Consider the following 24,459-nt stretch of genomic DNA (forward strand, 5'->3'; position numbering starts at 1 on the left):
ATCCCAAATCTCTATACTGTAAATTGACAATATCAAGCAATTCATCAGAAATTACTGCAGATTCAAAGAAGCAGGGAAAAGGTAACAGATAATCTATAATACAGATGTTTTCTGTAAAAGCCTAAGTAATAAATATTCTTGGCTTTGGAGGCATTAATTTCTCTCATAATTATTCTGTTGCAACTTCTCTGCTGTTGCATGTGAATGTAGCCATAGACAATAGGTAAATGAACGTGGCTGTGTTTCAATAAAACTTTATTTATAGATGAACACTGAATTTTGAGTTTCATATAGTTTTCACATGTCAAGAATTTTTTTTAACTAGTTAAAAATGTAAAAACCATTTTAGACTTGGGAGCTATACAAAAGCAGACCAATATTCATAAATATAGATGCAGAAATCCTTAACAAAATATTAGTGCATGAATTCCAACCACATATAAAAAAAATTACATACCATGACCAAGTAGGATTTATCCTAGGAATGCAAGGTTAATTTAACATCTGAAGATCAACTAATGTAATATACCACATTAATAGAATAAGGAACAAAATCTTCATGAGCATTTCACAAAATTCAACATTCGTGCTTGATATCTCAAAAAACTTGTAAGAGATGAAAATTATTTGAATCTGAAAGAATATTTACAAAAAGCTTACAATGAAAATTATATTTAATATTTAAGAACTAAATGCCCTTCAAGGTCAGAAACAAGTCAAAAATATCTTCTCCCACCACTTCTACTCAACAGTAGAAGGATAGGAGGATATAGCCAGTTCAATAATCAAGAAAAATAAATAAAATACATTCAGAAAGAAAAGGAAAAGGTAAACCTATCTCTCTTCACAAATAACATGATCCTTGATGTATAATATACTAAGAAATTCACAATGACACCATTTAGAATTAATGACAAATGCAGCAAGGTTTCAGGATATAAAATCAATATTCAAATATCAATTGAATTTGTATTTTCTAGCCATGCACAATCTGCAAATGAAATTAAATAATTATATTTGCAATAACATCAAAAAGAATAAGATACTTAGAAATAAATGTAATAAAATCAATGCCAGACTTTTACATAAAAATTCACAAAGTATTTTTGCAATAAATGAAAGAATCTAATGAAATGGAAAGACATCCCATGTTCATGAATGAGAAAACATAATTTTATTAAGATGACAATACTGCTCATTGATCTACAGATCCCATACAATCCCTGTAAAAATCTCACCAGGTTTTTTTGCGGAAACTGATAAACTGGAAGTATATTTAGACATCTGGCAGAGAATTTGCAATTAAATTTAATGACAAGCAAAAATATTTCAGAAAAGAATAATAATTAACTCTAATGATAACCAAGAGTTTTTTGGACAGGAGCTGAAAAGTAGTTCACTAATTGTCAAAGCTTTAAATAGTATTTGCTGAGCTATAACAACATAGATACTGAATTTTGATCTAGATAACTATATTTGACTGATGACAGAACAAAATTATGCATATGTGTATTTGAAGTTAGGAAAAATGAAAGCTAAATTGACAGCTTTCATAGTGAGAAAACACTAGAAGAATCAACTAAGAGAATGCAAAGTGATTGCCTCCAGTGATGGGGAAAATGGTGGAAAAGGAGGAGGAGCACTACTGTTTTACATAATAAACCTTGTAGAATTATCTGACTCTTTAAACCATTTGTAGATATAATTTTGAAAACAAAATTTAGTTACAAAAAATGAAAATACATAAGTGTAACCTTGACACATATTTTTGTTTCTGTTGAGTTCTTGGTGTTATCAAGGCACCTTCCTGAGGAGCTTGCAACTAAGGGAGAAAATTGGAGGTTGATGCCAAGAGCTGAAATAGTTTCTTATTTAGGCTAACAAATAAGTTTCACAGAAAATCTGCGAACAAGTGTTAATTTGCCAATTATTCTTTCATTCTGTAGAGATGTCTATTTTTTCTTCGTTGATAAATGTTCAATTTCCCAATAAATTAATTTAGCTGCAATTCAACAAATATTTTCTTGTCTTTTAAGTAGACATGAAATGGTAGAATATTCTAAAAACAAGAAGCCATTATTTTCTAGGTAATATTCTTTGTCAACAAGGCAGGGAAAGATAGGAAGATAGTAAATTCTTTTTTTCACTTTACAAATCAAAAGTTAAACATGGTTGAGTTTATTCATTCAGTTGGTTGTACTAGATTTTCCTTTTCCATTTAGGCTTATTCAAGGCTGTTTAAAGTCAATTGGAATAAAGTATCACATATTGGATATCTTTCAATATTGAATTGTAGAACATTTTAAAAGGTGAATAGTCTACCTCCAACCCAGTAATAATTTCTCATGTATTTCTAAAGTCTTTTTATTTTTAAACCATTTATACTGATTCTTCCCGATAAATATACAAAAATATATTTGTGTTATTTTTGTTTACCTGGAAACCCAAATGAGCTCCTAATTTTGTGCCTAACTCCAGTTTCTTATTTTCAGACTCAGACTTACATATTCTTTACTTGATGATAAACTTCACAGAAGCCAGAAACCTTTCTGAAAGCCAATCTTTCCCATGTCAAGTTCAGTTAGATCTGAGCTTTAACAAAGTCAGAAGACCCTGTGAGGATCATTAATCACCTGTGTGTGGATCCAGTCCTAAAATAATACTTGTGTCACCTAGCACTGAGGTTTTCCTTGGCTCCAGTGATTTTCTTTCAACTCCTCTTTCACTTACAGAGTCCTTATCTCAAAAACTGAATGCCCTTGATACATGGATATAAAAACAATCATATTCTCTCACCACTATCTCTAGTACCTTAATCTTCGCATTCCACTGACCTCATCAAGACTTCCTCTCAAATTCTCAACACCATCCTTACCAAATTTAGATTCAACGAGCCTCTATTCCAACATCCTTTTTCAAATTACCTTAATTTCTTTCATCTATATCAGTGGTCCCCAACTTTTTTGGCACCAGGGATTGGTTTCATGGAAGACAATTTCTGCATGGATGGGGGTGGGCGGGTAGGGTGGATGGCTTGGGGATGAAACTGTTCCAACTCAGATCATCAGACATTAGTTAGATTCTCAAAAGGCACATGCAACTTAGATCCCTCATATACGCAGTTCACAATAGGGCTCACCTCCTAACCGGACAGGAGGCGGAGCTGACACGATAATGCTCATTCGCCCGCTGTTCACCTCCTGCCTTTTGGCCAGTTCCTAACAGGCCATGGATTGGTACAGGTCTAAGTTCCAAAGGATGGGGACCCCTGATCTACATGACAAAATGCTACCTGGCTTAATTGCTTATCCATTTGTCTGTTCTATGCGTGTACCTAGCAGCTGGATGTTGCTAAAGGAGAACACAAAAGGCTACTGAATGATCTCTTTATTTTCATGGCCCACAAAACTCAAATACATATGCATTACTTTCCAAAAACGATATTAGTGGTTCTTTACATATTTGGTCTCCCTCTCTCTACACGTTCCCCTCTCTCTGCAAAGCTGCTTCAGAGTCTTTTCCACCATCAGTTTTAGGATTTTTAAAAAATTCTTTGTTGAAAATAGAAACAATCAGACAGAAGCTGCTTTGTCTTCCTGCCACTAAAACTATCTGCATCTATAGTCATACTCTTTACCTTTCCTCCAGGTACAATGAGGGAAATATCTCTCCTCTCAAAGGCTGCCTGTATTAGTCAGGGTTCTAAAGAAAAACAGAACCAGTAAGATATATAAGAGAGAGGAAAAGATGTATTTTAAAGAATTAGCTCACCCAATCATGGAGGTTGGTAAGTCCGAAATCTGCAAGGTGGGCCAACAGGCTGGAGATCAGGGAAGAGCTAATGTTGCAGTTGAGGTTCAAAGACCAACTGCTGGCAGAATTCCCTTTTGCTGTTTTGTCTGTTCAGGCTACCAACTAATTGAAGGAGGCTTACCTACATTATGGAGGGCAATCTTCTCTACTCAAAGCACACCCATTTAAATGTTAATCTCATCTAAAAATGCCCTCACAGAAACATCCAAAATAACGTTTACCACATACCTGGGCACCGTAGCCTAGCCAGGTTGACACAAAAAATTAACTGTCTCACGGATCCTCTACTTCCTTACTCTAAGGCTTCGCCCCTTTAGCTATTCCCAGCCTCTTATATATCTAATACTAATATCTCTCATCTCAGAAAATAAGACTTCTTAAATCCCTGATTGCATTTTCCACACGCTCATCTAAATACCATCCAGTCTCTCAGCTTGTCTATAGTCACTTTTTCACCTCTCTTTTTTTTAACATGTTCCCACTACTGCTCTGGTCTCCATTGTGAAAGGAAAATAAATCTCAGGACCCCAGAATCACTAAGCCAATGGGAAAAGTCAAGCAGGGAACTGCCTTGGGCAAACCTCCCTCCCATTCTATTCCTAAATAAGATAGCCACAAAGATTTTTTTAAGCTACATACCTTGCTTATAATTTTCCCATAAGAAAATTCCTTATGAACAAAGGACAGACAGAACTCAAAGTCATCTCTCTGCTCATATGAGACAAATGCATAGCTGATTGATTTCTTTGCCCTATTGTTTCACTAAGCCAGACTAAGGCATAAGTGACGATTCCTGTTCATTGTGTATTCAGTGAAAGGCCAATCAGAAACTCAAAATAATGCAACCATTTGTCTCTTATCTACCTATAACCTGGCAGCCTCTTTCCTGCTTAGAGTCGTCCTACCTTTCCAGACCGAACCAATGTACATCTACATATATTGATTGATGTCTCATGTCTCCCTAAAATGTATAAAACCAAGCTGTGCCCCAACCAACCTGGGCACATGTCTTCAGGACCTCCCGAGGCTGTGTCATGGGCACATCCTAAATCTTGGCAAAATAAAGTTCCTAAGTTGATGGAGACCTGTCTTCAGATACCTTTTGGTTTACACCATCATTCCATTCAACACTTGTGAAGGTCATGAGAGTGCGAGAGACTTCGTTTCTGGTTTTAATACTCAATCCTCTGTATAATTCAATTCATCAGTGCATTCAACCCAGGAAGCGTTTCTTTCTTTTTGAAATTCCTTCTTCTCTTGGTTTCAGGACACAGTTATCCAGCTTTCCTCCCACCTGACTGGCCTCCCTTTTTTGAGTCTCTTGTCCAGCTCTCCTTTCACTGTTCTTCCTCCAGTGGTTGGAGAACTTTGGGGCTCTTTCCTAGGATCCCTGCTCTTTTTAATGTACACATGCTGTATTAGTCCATTTTGCATTGCTATAAAGGAATACCTGAGGCTGGGTAATTTAGAAAGAAAAGGGGTTTATTTGGCTCTGTTTTACAGGCTTTACAAGCAAGGCAGCAGCATCCGCTGAGCTTCTGCTGAGGCCTCAGGAAGCTTTTACTCATGGCAGAAGGCAAAGGGAGAGCAGGCATGTCACATGGAGGCAGAGCGAGGAGAGAGAGGGGAGGAAGTTCCAGGATCTTTTTAACAACCAGCTCTTATGTGAACTAATAGAGTGAGAATTCACTCGCTACTGTGAGGACGGCACCAAGACATTCATGAAGGATATGCCCTCATGACCCAAATACCTCCCAGTAGGCCCACCTCCAACATTGGAGGTCACATTTAAACATGAGATTTGCAGGGGAAACACATCCAAACCATATACATGCCTCCTGGATGATCCCTCCAGTCCCATTACCATACGTAAGCCAGTAACTCCAAAATTTATATCTCCTGCTCCACTTCCTTTCCTGACCTCCAGGCTCATATATCTAACTACCACCTTGACATTTCCCCTTGAATTTCTAATATGAATCTCGATTCATCGTCCCCATCTCAGCAAATAGCATTAACATCTATTCAGCTCCCTAAGAAACAAATAAAAATATGTAGCAGTGACCTTTCATCCCTTTTCATTGCCCCAGCATCCAATCTATCCTCAAGTACTATAGGCACTACCTCTAAAACTTAACACCTCTTTATCCAGTGCATAAAACATGCTTTGCACATGGCCCTTGCTAAGAAAGGTTGCTTTAATGAATTGAATGAATAACTCTCAAATTGTCTTCAGCCTAGTATTTTACTCTGGCTTCTAGATGTATACAGTGAACTCAGTCTTCACTTAGATGTTTTAAATCTTCCGCTGAATATGTCCAAGACAAAATTTATAATTTTATTCTCAATCCAAACTGATTCTCACCATCCTTCCACCCAAATGCACAAACCTGAAATTTAACTATTATCCCTTATACACTTTGTTCACTCTTTGCCAAATTAATCCACCAGTAAGACCTGTCCATTTGGCCTTCTACATATTTCCAGAATCCAATCATTTTTCTCTATCATCACTGCCATTGCTTTAGTCCAAGCTACATCATCTCTTGTTTGGGCCACTGCAGTAGTCCCTAAATTGTTCCCCTTGTATCCATTCTGGCCCAATCCAAAAATACTCTCCATCCTGCAATCAAAATAATCTTTTCAAAGTGACAATGTTATCATGCCACCCTCCTGCTTAAAACTCTTCTGTATTTGTGCATATCCTTCTCAAATCTTACAAGGCTATCTTCAGTTCCTTCCTGCCTCTCCCCTACCTGGTTTCATCCCATTCCACTTTCCTACTTTCTCCTTTGCGTCAGCCACATTTGCTTTCTGTCATTTCCTTGAAATTGGAGGGCTGTCTCTTATCTCACAGTCTTTGTACATGCTGCCCCACTGCCTGGAATATTTGTCATGTCTTCCACTTGTTCCAACCATCCCCCAGCTATGCTTAGAAATTTTTTATCTTTCATTCAGATTTAAGCTCAGCTTTTATTTCCTCAAGCTGTCTCCGATCCTCATTTAGAATAATGTTCCTTTGTTATAGAGAAATAAGTTCATTTTCTTCATCACCATTTTACTACCTAATCAGTTTTAAATTTGTATGATTATTTGAGTAATGACCGCCTTCCCCACTAAACAGTAAGCTCCATAAGAGTAGGGAAGGTGTTTGCTCCCATTGTATGTCCGGCACTATCAAGTTCCTAGCACATAGTAGTTTCATAATAAACCTTCATTGAATACATGAATAAATTATGGAAGAATGGACTCCACTATTCATTCAAACTCTACTCTGAACATTCCCTTCCTCATGACCTTCTCACTAAGATCTGGCCCTCCCCAAACATCCCAACTTCTCCTGAACCTTCCTCAACTTGGGGTTGCTTGTTTAATACTTCCTCACAGGTACGGGGAGTAAGAAGTCAGCTTTGTTACTTCCCAATGCTGCTTCCAAACTTTTTGTACATTTTTTCTTTTACACGCTATCTAACTGACTCGCCCTTCACTGCTCATCTTCATAGGCATTGACTGACCTTCTCATCACTCTGCTTCACTTGATTTCCTTTTGCCTTTCACTTTGGGCTTGCCATTATCCTACACTAGTTCCAGGTTCATGTAGATTACTCATTAGCACCCAGGTCCTTTACTTTTATATCTGCTGGAACTTTCACCTCCAATTTAAAAACTCACTCCCATAGCCAAACCCTAGACTTTATTATAATGCAGAATTGTTCCTTGTCTGAAATGGTCTCCAGCCCTAAGTGTGGCCTCAGTGTTGTCCATTCATCTTCTTGTGCTTCACTGGCAGCTGTTTTAAACATTTCCACCCTCATGATCTATCGCACTATATCTCCATTCCATGACTGTGACCACCACCTCCATCACCTCTACCATCCCACCACCTCCTCCCTCTACTCAGCAGGTACTTGCCTCCTACTCCACAGGGAAAATAGAAGCCACTGAGGAGAATTCCCTCAGCTTCCTACAACCAAACCTATGATTTTACCTCCTTTGTAGCTGCTTATCTTTTATAATGGATGAAGTGTACCTCACCCTTCCTGAGGCTACTCTCTTCACCCGTACTCTGGACCCTATGTCCTCCTGCCTTCTCAGGGACCTTGATCAATCAAGCACCCCTGCCTGTACTATAATTTTAACTTCTCCACTGTATAGTCTCCTAACCATACACATTTAGACATGTTCAAATCTCTACCTTCTGAAAAATTCAACAATGCTTCCTCTGAGTTTATGTCAGAGGAATGCCTTTTACTTAAGGGTATTTTCTCTTCTCAACAATGAAACTCCCTGATGATGTCTACATTTGCTTGCTCCTTTTCCCAACCTCACCCCTATGTAGCCAGACTTCTACCCACACTGCTCCCACACACCACACCTTAGATATTGTTTTTCCAAAGTTACTGATGACCTGAATCTATAGACACTTCGCTGCATTTTCTGTAATGTATAAAATATATGACACAGCTGGCCCTCTTGAAATGTTCCTCCCTTGGTTTCTGTTCTCTTAGTTTTTTTCTCCTAACTGTTCCTTCTCTATTCTTTTGCAATAATCTTTTCCTCAGCATGCTTCTTAAATGTGTTCCTTGAGGCTCTTCTCTTTCACTCCACAATCTCTCCCTACACAGTCTCATCTACTCCCATGGCTTTAATTACCATCTATATGCCAGTGACTATAAAATATACTGTGTGTAGGACAAGCTTGTTTTCCAGAAGTTCTGACTAGAATAAATTACTGCTGACTGAATATCTCACTTATTTATCCCCAAGCATCTCAAACCCAAAATGCAAAACCTTGACTCAATAACTTTCTCCTGAAACTTCTTCCTCTGTTCACTAACTCATTGAATGTACTATTTCCCTCTCATCTCCAGCCTCTCATCAAACACCCAAATGTCTCCTGAGTCCACTCTTTCCTTCTCCCACTGCCTCCTTCATAGTATATCCTATTCTCTCTGACCCTTCCTGCTCCCCTCTAATTCATGCTCCATATTGATGATACAAGGTACCAGTATGACTAGTTGGCTACTTTGCTTAAAACCCTTCAATAGTTTCCAGTATTTCATAAAAGAAAGTCCAAATTCTGCCCTTTGTTTATCACGTCTTTTATAATCTGACTCCTGTTTATTTTTTCTGTCTTCAAATTTTGCACTATCATGTTTCATGTTCCAGCCATGCTAAATTATTTCATTCCTTGAATAGGATACACTCTCTTTCGCCTCATGGATTTTTGCATTAAACCCTCTTCACCCACCCCCACCTTTGCTTAGCTAACAGTTAATTATCTTGAAATAAAGCTTGGGAAACCTCTATATTTCTCACCATCTATTGCAGCATTTTAAGTTTTGCCAAATAGCCTAAACCTTGTAGATTATCATTTCAGTTACTTGCTTACATTTTTCCTTAATCTCCTTTGTCCTCCAGGTACCTGTATTCCAGAAGTCCCTAGCCTCAATAAATTCAACTCTTCAAATGTTCTTTTCCTTCTTTTAGGCCACAATGAAATTAGGGGGAAAGAAGAATCCTAGAAGCTGCTGCAAAATCACAAAACTTTGCCTCTCCTCAGATCCCTTCTCTTGCCACTTTCTCCTTTCTGGTTCTCCAGGAACAAAATGAGCATCATCAGGAGAAAATTTCCTCACTTCCACTCTACAAATACCTTTCTTTAAATACAGTTTTCTCTTCTGCATAGTACATGCCATGTCCCCCTCATCTCCCTCCAATCCCTCCAAGGCTAATTTATCACCCAATGTTTGGATTCCATTTCCACTGGATTGTCTCCTCAGCATATGAACATGTTGAAATAACTTTCATCTTTAAAAGTAAAGCCAAACAAAACAAAACTAATACCTCTCTCAATTCCATGTAGTCTTCTAAATGCTTGATAAAGGAGAGTTTTATATTCTGTCTGTATTTTCTCTCTCACTATCTCCTTCTCTCCGTGTGTTTGTGTGTGTGTGTGTTTTGTGTGTGTGTGTGTTTTGAGACAGAGTCTCACTCTGTCACCAAGGCTGGAGTGCAGTGACATGATCACAGCTCACTGCAGCCTTGACCTGCAGGCTCAAGTGATCCTCCCAACTCAGCCTCCCAAGTAGCTGGAACGACAGGCACACATCTCCATGTCTGGCTAATTTTTTAAAAAAATTTATGGAGATGAGGTTCCCTTGTGTTGCTTCAGCTGGTCTCCAACTTTTGGGTTCAAGAAATCTTCCTGCCTTGGCCTCCCAAAGTCTTCGGATTACAGGCGTGAGTCACAGCACCAAGCCTATATTTCCATTTTGCTCTATTCACTCTATAATCTGCTAAAGGACAGCTTTTGCCCCAATATATCACTGAAATGGATTTCATTAAGGTCACCAAAAACTTTCATATCTCATGCATTTTCCAAAGGCAATTATATTAGCATTCTCCAGAGAAACAGATCCAATAGAATACATACAGATATATAAGAAGAGATTTATTATTGGCTTTATAATTTGATTTATAATTACATTTATAAATTCATTTACATGATTATGGAGGCCAAGAAGTTTCATGATCTGCCATCTGCAAGCTGGAAACCCAGGAAAGCTGGTGGTGTAATTCAGTCTGAGTCCAGTGGCATGAGAATCGGAGAGCAGATGTTGGAACTCCCAGTCTGAGGCCGAAGGCCTGAGAATCAGGACCTCAGGACCTCATATGTTCTCACCATTTAGTTTCATTCGGTCTTTCCACAGATTGGATGATGCCCATCTACTTTGGTGAGGATGGATCTCCTTTACACAGTCTACTGATTTAAATATTAACCTCTTACAGAAATCTCTCACAGACATACCCATAAATCATGTTTTACCAGCTATGTGGGCATCCCTTAGACCAGTAAAGTCAACACACAAAATTAGCCATCACACCAATTAACTTTTTTCCGTTCTTATTTTATCTGAATATTCTGGGGAATATTTGATACTGTTGATATTCTTCTCCTGATTGCTTTATTCTTTCTGCTTCTGGAAGAACATCTCCTTTGTTTTCTCCTATCTCCTTGGTTGTCCGTCTCATCTATAGGCTTTCTCTTCTTTCAAATGCCCCTTAACTGTTGGTTTTATCCAGAGCCTCAGCCTTGGTCCTCTACTTTCAATGCATGGTCTCTGGGAGATCTGGTCCATCTATAAGACTTCAGCTGTCACTCGCTACTTCCAATGGCTCTCTCTAATCAACTTTAAAAATTTTTTAAACTCTATTTATTTTTCCGAACTCTCTGATAATTCTAATCCCTACACTTCCAAACACATATCAGAAACAATATGTCCCAAACTCCTCCCACTCACCTCCTCCTCCTGCTGTGACACGTGGCGTAGTGAATAACGTTAATCCCAAATCAGTTGCTCAAACAGCGTGCTGGGAGATGCCCAAACTGTGCCTTCTCAGTTACCCCACAGTCACCATCACTTACAGTATTATCTCCTAAAAACCCTTCTCATTAACTCCTCTCCTATCACATCACTAAGCCTTGTCCAGGTTCTTGTCATGTCTCAGTCTGGTCACTACAGTGACCTCTGATTTGGGCTCCCACCAAAGTGCTTTGTCAGAAACACAAATCTCACATTGTCACTTTCTTTCTGTTAGTCCTTCAATGGCTCCATCAGCTTTCAGGATCAAGTTCAAATTCCATAGCTAAGTGGAAGTTCATTCATGATCTGGCCACTTGCCAACCCCTTTCAGCCTCATTTGTCCTATTCCCTAGTGTGCACTTCCTTTGCTCAGAATGCTCAGCTTCCCTACTGTGCAGTGTTGTTTCATGCCTTTGGGCATTCCCACATGTTGCTCATTCTACATATCTCTCCCTCCTTTCTTGATTCAGCTGACATCTATTAATTGTTTTTTAAAAAACTACCTCAGGAATCACCTCCTCCAGGAAGTTTTTCTTGACACCATAGCCTAATTAGATGCCCTCAGCAGTGTAACCACAGCCCTCTCTAAGTGCACCAAACACATCAATTTTTCTATGTATTTATCTGAAGACTATAAGCTCCTTTAGCTAAAGTACCTTGTCTCATACAGCTTCTTTGCCAGCACTTAGTACGGTACAAGGCATGCAATAAGTATCTGTCAAATAACTGACTGACAATGAAGAAACTGACTTAGGGAATTGTCCTACACATTCTCAAAATCAGATAATGTTTAAAAAAAAAAAAAAAAGCTGGAACCAGGCCTTGTATACTAGACTTCATTTAAGGTTGGAAATAAAAAGCTAAAAGGAGAGGAAAGATCTCCTGAAGAAATATATTGCCTATTCAAGCTAGAATACACTTTTAAAATAGGCCAAGAGATTTCTAGAAAGCAATGCAGTTAACTTTTTATTTAAACAGAAAATGTTCTTTGCTGTCTTGCATGTTTTTCTAGACATAAGTAAATGACTCATTCATATACAGAGGCTTACTGAAAATGTATTGTATTCAGAGGTTCTTTCTATTTATCTTATTGTTTGACCTTGATAGTAAAGAGCTATGCAATATTTGTAATGCAGCTAACCATGCAAAGTGAAAGGGAAAGTTAGTCAATTACTTGGTGAAGGAAATCAGCATAAATAGGCTTCATAATTCAAGCCAAAAAAAAAATCTTGATTTTTAAATAAATCATGGTATTTTAGACTGCATTATTTGAATAAGTTAACTTTTTAGTGGCAGAGGTGAAAGTAACTTCAAAAATCATTGTGTTTTAGCTTTGGAAGGTTTTGTGATTTTTTTTTCATATATTTAACATCCTTATTTGTTTTATTTTGGTAAATACTAAGAGTAACTTGCTTCCCAGAGCATTTATTACTATAGTGCAGCCAAAGGCTGTCTGCAAATGTATTGAATATTGGGGAGTGGGGGTGCTTAAAAATTGACTTTACATAATTAAGTTTAAATTAAAACATGAGTTTGTTCCTTGACAAATATTTCTTAAGCATTTACTATGAACCAGGTACTGTAATTGATCCTAAGATATAAAAGTGGTTAAGACAATGCCTTACTCTTTCTCTTGCTTCCTCTCTGGCCTTGTGTTCTCTGCACGTGCCAACTCCCTTTTACCTTCCACCATGAGCTGAAGAACCCTAAGGACCTCACTAGATGCAGATGCCCAATCTTGAACTTTCCAGCCACCAGAATTGTGAGCCAAATAAACATTTAAAAAATAATAATAAATTACCCTGCCCAGATATTCTTTTATAGCAACACCAAACAGACTAAGATTGCCTCATATAGGTAAAACCATACAGTCTTTTTGTGACTGGCTTATTTTACTTAGCATAATGTTCTTAAGGTAAATCCATATTACAACATTTATCGGAGTTTCCTTCCTTTTTAAGGCTGGATAATATTCCATTGTATGTATATACCATATTATCTTTATTCATCCACTCATGGACATTTAAGCTCCTTCTACCCCTTGGCTATTGTGGACAATGCTGCTATAAACATGTGTGTGCAAATATCTCTTTGGCATTCTGCCTTTGATTCTTTTGGATACATACCCAGAAGTGAGATTGCTGGGCCATGTGGCAATTATCTTTTTAATTTTTTGCAGAACTGCCATGCTGTTTTACATACCAACTGCACCATTTTACATTTCCACCAACTGTGCTCAAGGGTTCCAGTTTCTCTACATCTTTATCAACCTTGTTATTTTAGCCCTTTTTTAACAATAGCCACTTTCATGGGTGTGAAAAATATTAACATAATCTTGACTTCAGTGCCTTGTGCCATACACAATACATAGCAGCTACTTTATGAAAGCTTATGGTTGAGATGTATTAAAAGAGTATATTTTCATAATGTGTTTGCTTTATAAAGTTGATGTTAGAGATCATTAATGGAGCCTATGATCTGTGCGTTAGGATAAAATAAGACACATCTTAGGGAAAAAAAGACTATCTCTGCTTTCAAGGAATTCTCAATTTGGTGAGCAAAACATCTATAACAACCAACTAAATCATCATATGATAAGTGCTACAAGGGAAGAATAAATAACATACAATGAAAATAGAAAGGTAAGTGTGATTCACTTTGTGAAAGAGTTGAGGAAGAAGAGGTTACAGAGAAAACTTCTTCAAGGATTTGATCTGACCTTGATGACTGTGGAGAATTTCACCTGGTGGAGAATGAGTGGTCAAGAGCAGAAGGGCACTCCTGATCAAAGTAACCAAATCCACGAAGGCCTGATGGAGAAGTAATGCACACTATGTTTGCAAGGGCGGATAGAGCTCAGGGAATGTGTGGGAAGTGCATGGGATAGAACTGATACAAAAGTTTATTTAACAACTACATTTCCCAGAGTTTAGCTATTTATAAAACAAAGAAATAAATTTTGCTTTATCTGTAGAACAACAGTACTACTTACTTAACATTGTTTAAAATGACTTTCTAAAATGTAAATGCCTATTTTGGCTGCATGTTAAGCAATAATATTCATGAAATTACACTTTTAATATGCTAATCACATTTTTCTAATGCCCATTAAAATAAAAATAAGTAATATAATTATGCAAATGCTTGGCACTGTGCCACTTAAAATTGTCTCTCATTCCACCAGGAGCATATGCTCCACACTTTGGGAAATACTGCTTTGCATTAATAATGGACATGAAAGAAACACCTTTCACAAACTTTAGTTTTCCAAATATGTGAGGAAGTAGTGAAAACGATGAAATGTTTTAAATGAAGCAATTTTGAAATTTCTGCTAGAAGCAAGCATGTAATGGCCGAAAAATGCTAGGAAACAAGTGGTCAGAGAAAGTTAGCTGAATAAGGTGAGAAGAGAAAAGAATCACATCATGGTACAGAGTAAAATGGTCTGTTTGAAGATAAGAATTTAGTAGAAAGAGCAGACTGAGAGTTAACCAGAAATTGATTTTTTTTTTTTTCTGGCTAAACACTAGAGCTATATTGCCCATTATGTTAGCTAGTAGCCATATGAGGATATTTAAAATTAAATTTGAGTTAATTAAAATTAAACTTAAGCCGGGCATGGTGGCTCATGCCTGTAATCCCAGCACTTTGGGAGTCCGAGGCGGGCAGATCACGAGGTCAGGAGATGGAGACCATCCTGGCTAACACGGTGAAACCTCATCTACACTAAAAATACAAAAAATTAGCTGGGCATGGTGGCGGGCGCCTGTAGTCCCAGTTACTTGGGAGGCTGAGGCAGGAGAATGGCATGAACCCGGGAGGCGGAGCTTGCAGTGAGCCGAGATCGCGCCACTCCTTTCCAGCCTGGGCGACAGAGCGAGACTCCGTCCCAAAAAAAAAAAAAAAAAAGTTAAACTTAAATTTCAATTCCTCAATCTCACTGGCCACATTTCAAGTCCTCAACAGACATATATGGCTAGTTATTACTCTATTGGACAGAGTGCATACAGAATATATCCATTATTGCAGAAAATGTCCTCCAGCTATATTGAGATATAATTATCAAATATGACATGTGTACATTTAAGGTGTACAACATGATGTTTTGATATGTGCACACATTTTAAAATGAGTACCACTATCAAGCCGATTAACATCACATCACCTGATGTTTGCATATGTGCATGGCAAGAACATTTAAGTTCCACTCTTTTAGCAAACTTCAAGTATGCAATGCAGCATTATTAACAATAGTCATCATGCTGTATATTAGGTCTCCAAAACTTATTTATCCTACGTAACTAAAACTTCGTACCTTGATTGACATCTCCCCATTGGACATCGTACTAGACTAATAGGATGCTGAGACTTCACATTGTTGAACTACAGGGCTTCAAGGAGAAAACTCCTAAAATTAAATTAAACATACAGAATTAGTTATATTTTATTTATCAGGGCAATTAGAGGACAATGCCTCAATTAATAGTGGAAACATGGCTTTCCTTAATCAGGAATAAGGCCATTATTCTGATAAGAGCTTTTGATGCCCAACTTGAGCATGATTAATAATGAGCAATGTAAAATGCTAAGTAATTGGAGAAAATCCAAATTCCCTTATGATATTGCTCAAATTCCCTGATATAGCTTCTTCAGAATGAAAATAACAAAAAAGCTGCAAAAGTGTGCCTCTAAGCTAAGAGTCCTACTATTGAAATCTATGGTTCTAGAACTCCAGATTTCTATTGAGTTACGTGTCAGGCCCAGGCCATCTCCCCGGTAGACAGATTATCCTAGACTTCATTATGCTTTAAGAATTTCTCAGGCCAGATGTAGTGGCTGATACCTGTAATCCCAACACTTTGGGAGGCCAAGGTGGGAGGATTACTTGGGACCAGTAGTTCTCAATCAGGCTGGGCAACATAGAAAGACCCCATGTCTACAAAAAATAAAAATAAAAATAAAACTTGCCAGGTGTGGTGGCACATGCCTGTAGTCCTAGCTTCTTTGGAGGCTGAGGCAGAGACCTGAGCCCAGGAGTTTGAGGTTACAGTGAGCTATGATTGAGCCACTGCACTCCAGTCTGGGTGACAGAGTCAAACCTTGTCTCTAGGGGAAAAGAAACAAAAGGAAGAAGAAAGAAAGAATTTCTCCCATACATGTACATCCTCTAATATTTTTTTCAGCTTCTGGAATGTAATTTATGTAGTAGTATTTCTTGTGACCATGTAATCACTTCTTCTGAGCCTGAACTCTACTGTCAGTAAAAATGGAATGATATTAAATTAAATGATACAGCACAGGGAAAGTGCTTAGTACAAACAGAAAATGCCAACAAAATGTAATACATGTAGAAATCCTTCTCTATTACACTATAGTTTTCTAGTGGCTTGTAGAGTTGAAATTCAGTATCCCAATCTGTTCCTGCCACTTCACATGTGACAACCTGAGCCTCAATAGTGATCAATCAACCAACAGGAATCAAGTCCTCTGTTCAGGACACCAGAGTCTGTAAGTGGCCCACAGACTTCTAACAAAACATAAGGCATGACCTCCACATTCAAAGAACTGAAATGTAAGTGAAAATAAAAGTATTTCAAGGGCATTCACTAGTGAGAATAGTAAAATTTGTGGCTACCATCAATGAGGCTCCAGATAAATTTTGAAAGTCACAGTGAGATCGCTGCCATCTTTGGAAAAAATGGACCAACAGAGAACAGAAGGCCTCCAGGCAGCAGGAATATTTGAAAACTTACGGTGAGTATTACAATTTATTACCTTCCTTCGTAGAAAATTTTGGAATGAAGGTAGGGAGATCAGAATTCCAATATCAGCATTGGTGAGGGCTCAAAGCTTGAGATCATGCCCTCAAATTAGAGAATCACATAATTAATAAATGCAGTGTATAAGTGCAAGTGCTAGTTTCATTTATATACACATGTTTATGTCATTTTTTAATAAAGACCCTGAAAAAAATTGAAATATAATGTGTAAGAAGATGAAGAGAGAACAAAAGTGTTAGAAAATCTATTTAATGAAATCATAGATGAAAACTTACCAAGTTATAAGGGGATTTTCCAGTTTTTGTCAGCACTTCTCCTTGCTGCCACCGTGTGAAGAAGCACGTGTTTGCTTCCCTTTTCACCAAGATTGTAAGTTTCCTGAGGTGCTCCTAGCCATGCTGAACTGTGAGTCAATTAAACCTCTTTCCTTTATAAATTACCCAGTCTCAGGCAGTTCTTTATAGCAGCGTGAGAATGGACTAATACAGTAAATTGGTACCAGGTCGTGAGGTGCTGTTGTGAAGATACCAGAAAATGTGGAAGTTACTTTGGAACTGGGTAACAGGCAGAGGATGGAACTCTTTGGAGGGCTCGAAGAAGATAAGAAGATGTTGGAAAGTTTGGAACTTCCTAGAGACTTGTTGAATGACTTCGACCAAAATGCTGATATAGGCTGGGCATAGTGGCTCACACCTGTAATCCCAGCAATTTGGGAGGTCAAGGCAGGTGGATCACCTGAGATCAGGAGTTTGAGACCAGCCTTGCCAACATGGTGAAACCCCTACTAAAAATACTAAAATTAGCCAGTCATAGTGGCACATGCCTATAATCTCAGTTGCTTGGGAGGCTGAGGCACAAGAATTGCTTGAACCCAGGAGGCAGAGGTTGCAGTGAGTTGAGATTGTGCCACTGCACTCCAGCCTGGGCAACAGAGTGAGAGACTGTCTCAAAAAAAAAAAAAAAAAAAAAAAAAAAAAAAAAAGTTAATATGGACAACAAGGTCCGGGGAGGTGGTCTCAGATGGAGATGAGGAGCTTGTTGGGAACTAGAGTAAAGGTCACTGTTGCTATGCAAAGACACTGGTGGCATTTTGCTCCTGCCCTAGAGATCTGTGGAACTTTCAACTTGAAAGAGATGATTCAATGTATCTGGGGAAAGAAATTTCTAAGCAGCAAAGCTTTCAAGAGGAAGCAGAGCACAAATGTTTGAAAAATTTGCAGCCTGACAATGTGATAGAAAAAAATCCCTCATTTTTAGGGGGAGAAATTCAAGCCAGCTGCAGAAATTTGGGTAAGTAACAAGAAGCCAAATATTAATCACCAAGACAATGGGGAAAATGTCTTCAGGGTATGTCAGAGACCTTCACAGCAGCCCTTCCCATCACAGTCCTGTTCGAGTGCAGGAGGCATCCAGCGTGAGTAAAGAAAGCTTAGCCAAGAGTAACTGACATACTCTGTCTATTGGCAAATACTGGATAGAATGATAAATACTCAAATACCCTAACTGTAAAAAATATTCATATGTACCCCATAAATACATAAAATATTATATATCAATAAAAGAAAAAAGAAATATAATGCATAGAGATAATTATTAGGGTTTTTGGTTTAAAGTTCTGACACAATCTCTCTAAACATCCATTGGAATATTTGTAAAGACCTAAAAAGAATTTGGCATATATTTCTGAGACTACAGCCTAAAAATGGCATTCAGTTGATCTGCAGAATTTGAGAGGAATTTCCTCTAAGTGTACTACAGATAAAGCTAACTACATGGAGGTCCCATGCAATACCCACAGGATAACTGGGAGTGAGAAAACTTCACTACCCCCCACTGTTTAATTACTAGGTCACACAAACAACACCAATCAGAAAACTGGGCAAGTTACCATATGCCATGTGAATGATACTTCTTGGGATGCCAGAGTCCCTACTCCACCTCACTCTTCCTCAGAACCTCTCTTTCTACTGTCACACAGAGGCTATGCCCAAAATAAAGGGGCAGGATGAGAGAAGGAGTGAAATGATTTATGGATATATTTGGTTGTTTGGTCCTCATCAAGTATTTATGTGAAGGTATCAGGAACAGCTGATGACAACAATTATAGATTGAAGTTATCATGTATGTCATTTGTTCAGGTGTCAGAAAGCCAGTGAGCAGGGTTAGGGAAAGATCTCATTTCAGTTCATAGAACCACATGAGGAGAAAGTCTGCTAAACACCTAAAATGGAATTATGAATCCAATATTATTCAACTGCATTTCTGAGAAGGACTTTTAACTAGTGCCCAAAGATAATGAGAGTTTGGCCAAGAGTAACTGACAAATTTGGCCTATTGGCAAATACTAGAATTGGATTGGATTCTTCTTCAGAAGTTAAGAATTTTGTAAAAAGAAAAAAAAAATTGAATGCTGTATTAGTCAGGATTACTAATTTCAAACAAGAGAAACCAAATCCAACTATCTTATGAAAAAAAAAGGATTTACTACAAGAAAGAAGGGGAGGTGAGCTTTTTCATGCATTATTGCATTTACTTATTCATCCATTCAGTGAGTCTTAATTAAACCCCTAGTATGTGCCAAAGACTGTACTAGGCCTTAGGAATATGATAAGAAAGAGGAAAGTCAAAATGCCTGCCCTTGCAGAGTTTACATTCTAATCAATATTTAATGTAATGTCAGTTAAAATAAAACCAACGAAGAATATTCTATCAGAGTAAGAGGATAAGGAAATGTGAAGAGGAGCTGCTGCTATGTTACATGGGTGGTCAAAGAAGCACTTTTTGAAAGTGCGTCATTTGAGATCTGAAAGCCGCAAGGGAACTAGATATGTAACTCAGAAAGAAGGGAATCCCAGGCAGAAAAAAACAAGTGCAAAGGGCTTGAAATGGAAACGAGAGTACAGAGGCCAGAGTGGCTGCAGAGGATTACACAGGCAGAGAAGCAACAGATGAGGACAGAGAAGTGGACGATTCAGGGTTCGTGGCCATAAAGATTTCACATTTTAAACTAAATGCTATAGGTGGTCTTTGGAGAGTTTGAGCAACACGATTAAATTTATAATTTGGGAAACAATTCTGTCTGCTGCTTAGAGAAACACTGTGTGTGTTTGGATGTAAATGTGCATTTGTGTGACCCACATAGTGTTACACACACACACACATATATGTTACACATATATAGTGTTACACACACACGTTACACATATAGTGTTACATGCACACACATATGTTACACATACATAGTGCTACACAAACACATATATGTTACACACATGTAGTGTTACACACACACCACATACACATATATAATATTCTTACCCAGACTTACCCAGACTTCAGAAAGTGTGCTACTGAGAACAGTGATGGATCCTGAGGCAAGATAAATACTTGAATATAGCACAAAGTTTCTGAAAAAATGGACTCACATGGAAAAGATTAAAAGAAGAGAACGTTCTAGTGGAGCATTTCAGACGTAAGAACATGTTAGCAAGGTCATAAACTTTTTCTTTTCCCTTGAACTACGGAGAAAGTTACATTTAATGTAAAGTTTTCACCATTTTCCTATTTACAATGCTATTCCCTTTGGTTATGCCAAAATCTTCACAGAATCAAATAAAGACATGAGTGGTGGAGTGTGGAGAGTACAGAGACATGGTGGAGTTGGTCCTCATATTGGTTTCCATGGAGACGGAGCTACATTCTCCAAAAGAGATTGTGTCTAGGCATGTAAGAAACTAACTAAAAGCTAAGTGACTCATTGCTCATGGGGGAACTGGCAGCTACACAGGCTGCATATGAAAGAGAGGAGCAACTGTCAGATGGGGAACTCAGGGAGGATTTAAGACAACAACATTCTTCCTTTCTCAAAATACACTAGACTCAGGGTGTTCATTAGGGGCACTTTTGGCGTTTTGATGGGACCATTCTTCCTTTTATAAAGTTGTCCCACACTCTACAGGGTGGTGAGCATCCATGCTACCATCCAGTAAATACTGATAACTGGGCATCAAACTGTTTCAAATATCTCACTCTTAGCCACTACCTACTTCTCAAAAAGGCTTCTGTAAAATATACTTTCTTCCCTGTGGGGTTTCACCGTATCAAAGAGTATGATCATCTTCTCAAAGCATCAAGCCCCTTCCCATGTCACCATTGTTGAGTTGTCAGGACCACCTAGAAAAGAGATAAGCCAAAGACAAATCAGCAGACTATGTGACAGTGGGAGAACCACCTCAGTTGGAGCAGCCAAGTGAAGTGTGGAGGCAGCTAATGTTCCTAAAGAGAAGCCAGGCAGGATCTCATTCATGGAGACTGATTGTAATTGCTAATGTGTCACCATTTTTAACATAATTGAGGTATTTTTAAGACGGAAAAGTCAAATCTTTTCAAATGTTTTTTTTCCCCCCAGAACTAAATGTCTCTTAGTTGACAAGATAAAAGAGAATAATCAGGTGTTAGCACTGCTGCCTAATGAGGTCATTATGGAAATGTTCCTGAGTGTTCAGCAGAGTTGGTTAGTGTGGACATGCTTAGTGAAGGGTGGGAAGGGTGAAAAGAAAATGAAAAGTAGTTATTTTTCTCAATTACTTAACTGTTTCATCTTATTTTATACTACACACACAATCTTTTTCTCTTTACCAGCAGTAGGAAATTCTACTTTTAGAACTTCCAGAAAGAAACAAGTAAAAGAGACAGATAGACCTGTAATGCTATATAACCATCACTCCATTATGTTTTTTTTTTCCTTCAGAAATAGTAATGAATTGCTAAGAGAAAAATGTTCCCACTGTCCTCTTGAAAAAGCTTTTTATTCCTTGAAGCACAGTTGGGAATTATAAGATAAATCAAAGGGTCAGTGGGTGACTTCTTTTCTTAGAGAAAACACGTGTATGTGGAAGAATCAAAAGAAAGGAAACGACAAAGGGTAAAAAAGAACAATAAAAATATTTTGCTCTTTTATTTTAAAGAATGACACAGTTTGCATCTTCAATATAACATTAAAGCAGGTACGTGTGCCGAGATGCACACATTGGTCCATGAGCCAAGATGCTACTGATGGCACATTACTTCATGTACCCACATGGAGTCACTTAAGGAGAAAACAACTGGGGTAAGTGATCTGTTCACAACAGTAGTCACTGTAGATATGGCTGCTATTTGCTAATAAACTACTACAAAAATTCCTGAAAATGGGAGAGAGAGGATCAAAATGGGAAAGAGTGTACCTTTAGAACAGAGGGTGGTTGTACAATATGAGGATTTAATCTTTCTAGTAAAGATGTGGACATACAGAGCTAATAAATTCCTGCAGGCCTGTATGCAGGAAGGAAGGTTCACTCTATTCAACGTTAGGCTCATGGCCCTAAACTGCCTGGATCTCTGGGTAAGAAAGGGAATAACCTGAACCACTGGGATTCCCTGATGCTTCAGAGAGAGAACTGAAGACATTAATTCATCAAGTGCTCACATAATTCTTGGGCTTGCAAATTATTTCTCAGTGATTACCAGCAAGGCGTCTGTGGGACAACTTACATAAATTAATGCTTCATTTAATTTACATCTTTTTCTCTTTTAATAGAAAAGATTAAAAATCCTATAGTTGGCTGGGCATGGTGACTCATGCCTGTAATTCCAGCACTTGGAAGTCTGAGGCAGGGGAATCCGTCGAGCCCAGGAGTTTGAGAGCAGCCTGGGCAACATAGTGAGAGCCTCTCTCTACAAAAATATGTAAAATTAGCCAGGTTTCATGGTACGCACCTGTAGTTTCAGCTACTTGGAAGGCTGAGGTGGGAAGATCATTTGAGCCCAGGATATTGAGGCTGAAGTGAGTCAAGATTGTGCCACTGCACTCCAGCCTGGGTGACAGAGACCATGTTTCAAAAAACAAAAAGCAATGGCAGCCAGTGATTTTGAATTTGGGGTCCCTATCTCCCATAATACTTAAGTATTTTCTAGAATGAGAACAATTATATCATGCCCAATTGTAACTTCTATTAACGTTTTCTAGAATATGTAGATGAAAAAAAGATTTTAAATTGTATAAATATTGACACTCAGCAGACCCTTTTATCTCCAGGTAACGTTAATCAGACTTTGATGGCTACTAATAACTAATGACCATGAATAGAAAATCTCTTGGCTGTATATTATATTTTGGTTCTTAGGATAAGTCAACTGAAATATAGTTTCAGTGACTACCTTTTAATAAATATTATTAAAAGGATTAGTAATGCCCTACAAAATATACAAGTGTGCTCTTAAGATATTTGCTTTTGAGAAGTCCACAGAAGTTACTAAATATTTATTACATCTGATATTTGCTACAAAAATTTGCAGAATTTGGACTTAAAAGGTAGCTTTTATCATTTATTGAAGCATAATTGATCCTCAAGTTTTAATCGGCATTAGCCATTATTAACGTGGATGTCAAAATTAAAGAAGGAATTCTGGTTAAGTGATTCTTACATTCCAGTGGTGAATTATTTAGAATGCATTTCTTTATTCTTCCCTCTGTCACCCAGGCTGGAGTGCAGCGGTGCAATCATGGCTCACTGCAGTCTTGACCTTCCAGGCCCAAGCAATCCTTCCACTTCAACCTCTCGAGTAGTGGGACTACAAGTGCATGCCACCACACCTGGCTAAATTTTGTATTTTTTTGTGGAGACAGGGTTTCATCATGTTTCCCAAGCTGGCCTTGAACTCCTGGACTCAAGCCATCCACCCACCTCAGCCTCCCGAAGTGCTGGGATCACAGGCATGAGTCACCACACCCAACCTAGAATGCACTTTTGATGGGGTCATTTCTTCTGCTTTAAAATAATATGAGTAAAAAAGGGTCAGTCACATTTTATGTCTCATATCCATCTGACATCAGTGGAGGAGTTTGCTGAGAGGTCAGCATGTTATACTCACATTATTTTGTTTGCTTATTTTTTTGTTTTGTGTTTACTAGCGTCTCAGCAAAAACTATAAACTTACAATGTTTAATTACTTATTTTATACAATTTATCCTATCAATAAAGTGCTTTAACTTTGAGAGTGTTTGGTCATATAGAAATTTTCTCAGTATTATTACTTTTAAAATGTAATCAACAACCACAAATAGAGCAAATGACTATGCAACGAGGAAAAATAGATTAAGCCCAATAAAATGAGAACATTTTAATAACAGTCTTTTTTCAGTCTCTGAGCCATAAAGCAGACGTTGACTCTCACTTTGATATATCCCATATCAGCGTCTTCCTTAGGAAGAGAAAATGCAGAATTTGATCTGCATCTCTAAATCTAGACAAATATTTTTAAAATGAAGGATTGAGCTATAAATATTGTCTATATAAATTCCAGTAAATGAACATATTTGCATATGGCTAATATTTGAGTTCTATATGAATTCTGAAACTTTGGCAGTATTTGTGTTTGCCAAGCACTGTTCTGTTCCAGTAGGCTTGCAAATTAAATATACTTCAGATTGTTCTAAAACAAAGGGGAATCCATTGTGA

Source organism: Macaca thibetana, chromosome 4 (genome assembly GCF_024542745.1).
Source record: "Macaca thibetana thibetana isolate TM-01 chromosome 4, ASM2454274v1, whole genome shotgun sequence".
NCBI lineage: Eukaryota > Metazoa > Chordata > Mammalia > Primates > Cercopithecidae > Macaca > Macaca thibetana.